The sequence below is a fragment of the Oncorhynchus nerka genome, linkage group LG1 (assembly GCF_034236695.1).
Source record: "Oncorhynchus nerka isolate Pitt River linkage group LG1, Oner_Uvic_2.0, whole genome shotgun sequence".
In the NCBI taxonomy this organism is placed as follows: Eukaryota; Metazoa; Chordata; class Actinopteri; order Salmoniformes; family Salmonidae; genus Oncorhynchus; species Oncorhynchus nerka.
The window spans coordinates 32,288,680-32,296,230 of NC_088396.1; the positions used below are offsets into that span (position 1 = coordinate 32,288,680).

At 42.5% G+C, this 7,551-nt stretch overlaps 1 long non-coding RNA gene across 1 annotated transcript; it reads left to right on the forward strand.

Annotated features, from left to right (window-relative positions):
• Positions 1 to 4,581: 4,581 nt before the first annotated feature.
• On the forward strand, positions 4,582 to 6,923 carry LOC135572598 (uncharacterized). The gene is made up of 2 exons (XR_010464440.1): positions 4,582 to 5,872; positions 6,494 to 6,923. It is a non-coding gene; the product is annotated as an uncharacterized LOC135572598 (long non-coding RNA).
• The last annotated feature ends 628 nt before the right edge of the window (positions 6,924 to 7,551 follow it).

Below are 7,551 nucleotides of genomic sequence, written 5' to 3' on the forward strand. Positions count from 1 at the left end.
CAAATTTTAAGGCGTGCCTTGTAAGAGGCTATGTTTGTTGTAACTGTGAATGAGAACTCTGTACCCCAACCAAATACGGTAATATACTGTATTGTAGGAATTCTATCAAACTTTGTCCTAAAACTCTACAGTAGCTTACTGGCCAATTGCTGCCAGTAATTTACTGTAATTCAGAATACAGTACGATACCGCAATTTGGAATGGGGCTTCTTCTGATAAGTGTTTATTGATATCATATTACACCCATTAATGCTCGCAATTGGTCCGTGCCTATTTCTTTTACATCGGTTCCCGAGTGGCGCAGCAGTCTAAGGTACTGCATCTCAGTGCGAGAGGCATCGCTACAGACCCTGGTTCAATTCCAGGCTGTATCACAACCGGCCATGATTGGGAATCCCATAGGGCGGCACACAATTGGCCCAGCATCGTCAGGGTTTGGCCGGGGTAGGTGGTCATTGTCTAGTTGTCATTGTCTTGCATGCCTAGTTAAATGTATTTATTTCATTTTAATTTAACTAGGCAAGTCACTTAAGAACTAATTGTTATTTACAATGATGGCCTACCAAAAGGCAAAATGCCTCCTGTGGGGATGGGGGCTGGGATTAAAAATAAAAATAAATGAAATAAAAATATAGGACAAAACACATCACGATGAGAGAAAACACAACACATCAGGAAGTTAACTGATTTGCCTCGTTAAATAAAGGTTAAATAAAAAAATACCAAATTAAAACATGAGTTGTTGACAACTGTAGCTAACCCTAACTCTTTTCCTAACCTGAACCACAATCTCCAAATCTGCCACACTACTTCACCTAACCTGACACGTTAATTATCTTAACAAGTGGTTAGATGACGTGGATGCTACACTACAGATCTGTTTTGCTAGCACAGACTGGAATATGTTCCGGGATTCATCAAATGGCATTGAGGAGTATACCACCTCAGTCACCAGCTTCATCAATAAGTGAAATGACATCATCGTCCCCACAGTGACCCTACATACATATCCCAACCAGAAGCCATGGATTACAGGCAACATCCGAAATGAGCTAAAGTTTAGAGCTGCCGCCTTCAAGGAGCAGGACACTAATCTGGACACTTTTCCCTCAGACGAACCATCAAACAGGCAAAGCGTCAATACAGGACTAAGATTGAATCATACTACACCGGCTCTGATGCTCATCAGATGTGGCAGGGCTTGCAAACTATTACGGACTACAAAGGGAAACCCAGCCGGGAGCTGCCCAGTGACGCGAGCCTACCAGACGAGCTAAATGCATTTTATGCTCGCTTCGAGGAAAGCAATACCTAAGCATGCATGAGAGCACCAGCTGTTCCGGATGAATGTGATGTGAGCAAGACTTTTAAACAGGTCAACATTCACAAGGCCGCGGGGCAAGACGGATTACCAGGACGTGTCCTCAGAGAGTATGCGCGGACCAACTGGCTGTAATACCCACATGTTTCAAGCAGACCACCATAGTCCCTGTGCTCAAGAAAGTGTTGGTAACCTGCCTAAATGACTACCGCACTGTAGAACTCATGTCGGTAACCATGAAGTGTTTTGAAAAGCTGGTTGTGGCTTACATCAACACCCTCATCCCGGAAACCCTAGACCCACTCCAATTCGCATATCGCCCCAACAGATCCACAGATGAGTTCATCTCAATCGCACTCCACATTGCCCATTCCCATCTGGACAAAAGGAACACCTACTGTATGTTACAATGCTGTTCATTGACTACAGCTCAGCTTTCCACACCATAGTGCCCACAAAGCTCATCACTAAGCTAAGGACCCTGGGACTAAACACCTCCCTCTGCAATTGAATCCTGGACTTCCTGATGGGCCGCCTACTGGTGGTAAGGTTAGGCAACAACACATGTGCCACGTTGATCCTCAACACGGAGGCCCCTGCGTGCTCAGTCCCCTCCTGTACTCCCTGTTCACTCATGACTGTGTGGCCAAGCACGACTCCAACGCCATCATTAAGTTTGCTGATGACACAACAGTGGTAGGCCTGATCACAGACAACGATGAGACAGCCTATAGGGAGCAGGTCAGAGACCTGGCAGTGTGGTGCCAGGACAACAACCTCTCCCTCAACGCGAGCAAGAGAAAGGAGCTGATCGTGGACTACAGGAAAAGGAGGACAGAACATACCCCCATTCACATCAACGGGGCTATAGTGTAGCAGGTCAAGAGCTTCTAGTTCCTTGTTGTCCACATCACCAACAAACAGTGGTATGGTCCAAACACACCAAGACAGTCGTAAAGAGGGTACGACACCACCCCCCTTTGTGTTTACACTGCTGATACTCACTGTTTGATGTATGCATGGTCACTTTACCCCTACATACATGTCCAAATTACCTCGATTAACCTGTACCCCCGCACATTGACTCGGTACCGGTACCCCCTGTATATAGCCTCGTTATTTTATTATGTTACTTTTTATTACAGTTTTTACCTTTATTTTCTTAACTCTATTTCCTGAACTGCATTTTTGGTTAAGGGTTTGTAAGTAAGCATATCATGGTGAGGTCTTGTTGTATTTGGCGCATGTGACAAATAAAATTTGATTTGAACCTGCCAAGTTAGTTATCCTAAACTGCTATGTAAATTAATCATCTGTGTTGAGAAACCATCAGTTGCCTAACACCGGAACTGACCAATGAAAGGTATAAATGGGCATTTCCTGATATCATGTAACACCCCAAATTGCGGTCTGCAGTTACATCATATTCCATTTTTGTATCACCAAAAACCTTTTAATAAACACTAGTGGGCGCATGGTATTGTTGCTTTTCACTTATTAACATATTGAGGCTTGTCTTGTAACAGGCTATATTTGTTGCACCTGTTAGTGAGAGTGCTGTACCAAATTAGGTGATATGTGGTAGTGGTTATCCAACAATTACATTTGGTTGCTTTAGTCACTATCAATTTAAAACCGTTTAAGGCCTGAAGTGTAAGTGATCTATAACACCAACTATCAGTTGGCTTGCTCTAATATACAATCACAATTTCACTATTAGCAATTGCTGATTTTATTTTCAATACAATTTAACAAGAAAGTACTGTATTGTTGTTTTGCTATATTTACTGCAGCATACTGTAAATTATGGTGCATTGTGGAGAAATATTGTGGGAGGAGAAAGAATCGCTGGCTCATTAACATATTTGTTGCACTCATTAGTGACAGTCCAATTTAAGTGATACAGTATGTGGTAGAACTCTAACAATTACATGTATAAAGGGTTAGCGGGTCTTTAAACCTTTTAATGGTTAAATATTAACACATTTCATTTGAGGTTTTGCTGTGTAATCATGGCCAGATTGGAAGCCTTTGTTTAGGCTTCTAGAAGTGCAAGTGACCCAAAACACCTAGTAATCTTTAATATGCAAATGCACAGTCAACCTGCTTGCTCTAATCCCTTGTAATTATGGTGAAATAATTTCCATACAGTTTAATAGTCACTTTTACTATATTGTCCTGTGTTTCATTGCTCTGTCATCAAGTTACCGTGAATGTCTTAGTATTGTAGTGGCACTATCCAAAGATAGTCAGAGATATATCATAAGATATGTTGTAATTAGAATTATTTTGAAGACCAATGTATCTTTAACTACAACAACATTTTCAGTAACAGTCACAGAAACGTTTTACTTGCTATGACAGTGATGTGTTTTTTATCAACCTTGGTTGAATGCACCAACTGTAATTTGCTAATGCCTGCTAAATTACCAAAATGTAAAAATGAAAACTTGCAAAGAACACTGGATAATATATTGCTGCATGGGCAATTCCAGTAATATACTGTAAATTAGATTACAGTAACATCTTTGGTAACGTAAAAAGGATTACTGCAGAATGGATTGCAGTAGCTGTACAGTAAAATAAGTTACAGTAATTTACTTGCCAAATGCTGCCAGTAAATTACTGTAAATTTGACAGAAAATGTTTTAGTGTTGCCGCACTCATCAAAATGGAAATTCCAATTAGCTCAAAATAAACCTTGCTCGGCTGCAGTCTAGTTTGAAGAAGACATCAGCTATCTCACTGCTGCGGATGCTGAATTATACTCATTCCCCAGCACTTTTGTTGATGAGTGTGGCATGATGCATGCAATCTGCGAGTGTCAAGCTATTTGGATTATAAGAGCACTTCTCCTCTGTCAAATATGCTTCTTTATGAGTATGCAGCTGGGCACATGCTTGTATATGATGCCTTCATGTATGATAGCTGTCATTACTATCTTCTGCTGAATGGTGTATGCTTTGATGGTGATGTGGAAGATGAGAAGGGACAGACCTAGAGTAGGCATGTCTGGTGTGAAGAAGTAGGGGCCATGTCAGCAATGGGCTTCTTCTCCCTGTCTCCTTTCATCCTTCTGCACTGACATTACATAATTGACAGATAAAAGCAAATTCTTAAAGGGAAATTTCACTGCTGCTCTATTTCACTATATATGGCAATTTATATTATTAACAAATGATATGCATCATAAAAATTGACCATTTCCTCACAACACGCAAACATGACCGTTTCTGCATCTCACCTGTAGAAATCTGTAGAAATGGGCCAGCTACATTTTCTGGTTGTAAAGCAGACCCCAATATCCAGAATTCATAGTGATTTCAAGATGTGAAGAACTGCCCCGTGGAGGTGTATCCAATTGAACAGAAAAATCGAAATCTCTGTTTGTAGCCAGAGGATTTTGAAACGGAACTGAAGTCTCAACTGATGAGGTTGCCATATCGTCGAACATTGAAAAGGGATGCTAATTCCATCGTTTCCCCCCTTCACTTCAAAGAGGAAGGCATCCGATCAGCCAAAATCAGTGCAGCAGAAAAGAGGACAAGCTGAGGTAAGGTAGCTAATGTTACCTAGCTAGCTAGGGAACCTACATTTGTTTATCTAAACTAAAATCTAGCCAGCTAGCGTTCATAATACGCTGGCTAGACATTCCAAAGCATACCAATGTAAATAGCCAGCTGCTAGTTGGCATGCTAACTGCAGGAATGTCCACCAGGGCTGTTGCCAGGGAACTGAATGTCCATTTTTCTACCATAAGCCGCCTCCAACATCATTTTTTTAGAATTTGGCAGTGTATAAAACTGGCCTCACAACCGCAGACCATGTGTAACCACGCCAGCCCAAGACCTCCATACGGGCTTCTTCACCTGCAGGATCGTCCAAGTGTGACTTGTTACTTTGCAATCTAACATTAGCTTCGTGTCGCGTCTACTCCCACTCCTCCCCTCCGGCATTCAAAGTCGTGTGACTTGTCAACGTGTGACTTGTCTGTCAACGTGTGACTTGTTACTTTGCAATCTAGCATTAGCTTCGTGTCGCGTCTACTCCCGCTCCCACCCTCCAGCATTCAAAGTCGTGTGACTTCTTACTTTGCAATCTAACATTAGCTTCGTGTCGGGTCTACTCCTGCTCCTCGCCTCCGGCATTCAAAGTCGCCGGTATACTAACCACCGGTCCTGGGATCCATCATTATGCACACCTGGCATCAATCATTATGCACACCTGCACGTCATCATGAGGCACACCTGGACTCCATTACCTCCCCTATATCTGGCACTACCTTAGGTTATTTCACCAGTCAGTATTTTTTTTTCCTGTGTTTATGCATAGACAATACTGTTATGTTGTCTCGGTCCACATTTGCTGTTTTATTAAATGTTTCACCTGCTTCTCATCTCTCAGCATCTCTGTTACACTTCATTAGGTCACGTTAGCTAGGTAGCGAACTAACTATTGCAGAGCCGGAGGCAAACGACATGACTGTTCTATTTAGTCTGATCCCATCAATCTGTAGAGGCATCAACAACAAGCTCAGCACCAGGAACTAGTGTAAGTCACCTTCTAAAATCTACTTAATCTTTCCATAACTTCATGAGTAAATAAATATACTGGAACTAGGCATAAACATGGTCCGTGTCTTGTCATAGTTGGTGTGTTTACAAGAAGGCTACGCTACAACTTCTACTGTCGCTTTTTTCTATTATGGAGGCTTAGTTGATTGTTCATGCAAAATGAGGTATTAGTAGGGAGGGTATGGTGTGGGTGACTCACTTGTGTCTGTTGTGGCTAGGTATTGTGTGTGAAGGTTAGCGTGCATGATCTATTGTCTTGTAGACACTAAACTGTCTACCAGACATGAGCTCCTCAAACTTTTCACACCCTTAGTCATTTATTTGGCTTGGGGGAGAGGGGCTGTTACTATACTCTTCTAGCCTATTCCCTCTATTTCTGGCAGTTCTAGTCTACTCAACTGTAGGTGCTCATACACATATGACTAGACTGTCTACGAGTCAAGCCCCCTTCAAAATTTCACATATTTGCAAACAGCCCATCTCAATGCCCCATTATTGACTGAGTGTAAGAAAACACATACTCTACCCTTTGTTTACAGATTAACATGGTTTATTGTATGGCTACACATCCTCATGATCAGTCTTCATGTCTTTCCAGGAGACTTGCAAGTACAAACAAATCTTCTGCAAGAGGTTGAGTAGAGTGGGTGGTGAAGAGTGTATGAGAGGCTTGTCCACCTGGCTATGGAGTGCAGAAAGGACCAGACGGTTGTCTACAAGGAGCCAGAGTCACTGCCCCCCAATCCCAACATCTCTGCCAACATCACCACAGCCTAAACCAGCTGCCATTACCAAACACAAGAGTTTCACCAGCTGAAGAACATTCTGGAACTTGCCTGGAACATTCAACCAACACAACATCCATAGTCAGACTGATATTGTAGTATAATATAGAAATCCTAGTATGCTCACAACTGAAATTTGCTATAGAAAGTGCTAGGCTGTTGTACAAATATATATTTAAACACAACATGTAAAGTGTTGGTCCTATGTTTCATGAGCTGAAATAAAAGATCCCAGAAAATGTCCATGTACACAAAAAGCTTATTTCTCTCAAAAGTTGGGTTCAAATCTGACAAAAGGCTGCTCTAAAATGTGCAGTATGCCACTGTCTCAAGTTTTGAGGGTGTGTGCAATTGGTATGCTAACTGCAGGAATGTCCACCAGGGCTGTTGCCGGGGAACTGAATGTCCATTTCTCTACCATAAGCCGCCTCCAACATTTTTTAAAGAATTTGGCAGTGTATCCAACTGATCTCACAACCGCAAACCATGTGTAACCACGCCAGCCCAGGCTTCACCTGCAGGATCATCTGAGAACAACCACCCGGACAGCTGATGAAACTGGGTTTGCACAGCCAAATAATTTGTACACAAACTGTCAGACTCTCAGGGATGCTCATCTTCATGCTTGTCGTCCTCACCAGGGTCTTGACTTGACAGCAGTTTGGCATCGTAACCAACTTCAGTGGGGAAATTCTCACCTTCGATGGCCACTGGCATGCTGGAGAAGTGTGCTCTTCACAGAGGAATCCTGGTTTCATCTGGACCGGGCAGATGGGTGACCTGTTTGCTGGTGTGAACAGAGTGCCCCATGGTGGCAGTGGGGTTATGGTATCGGCAGGCATAAGCTATGGACAACAAACACGATTGCATT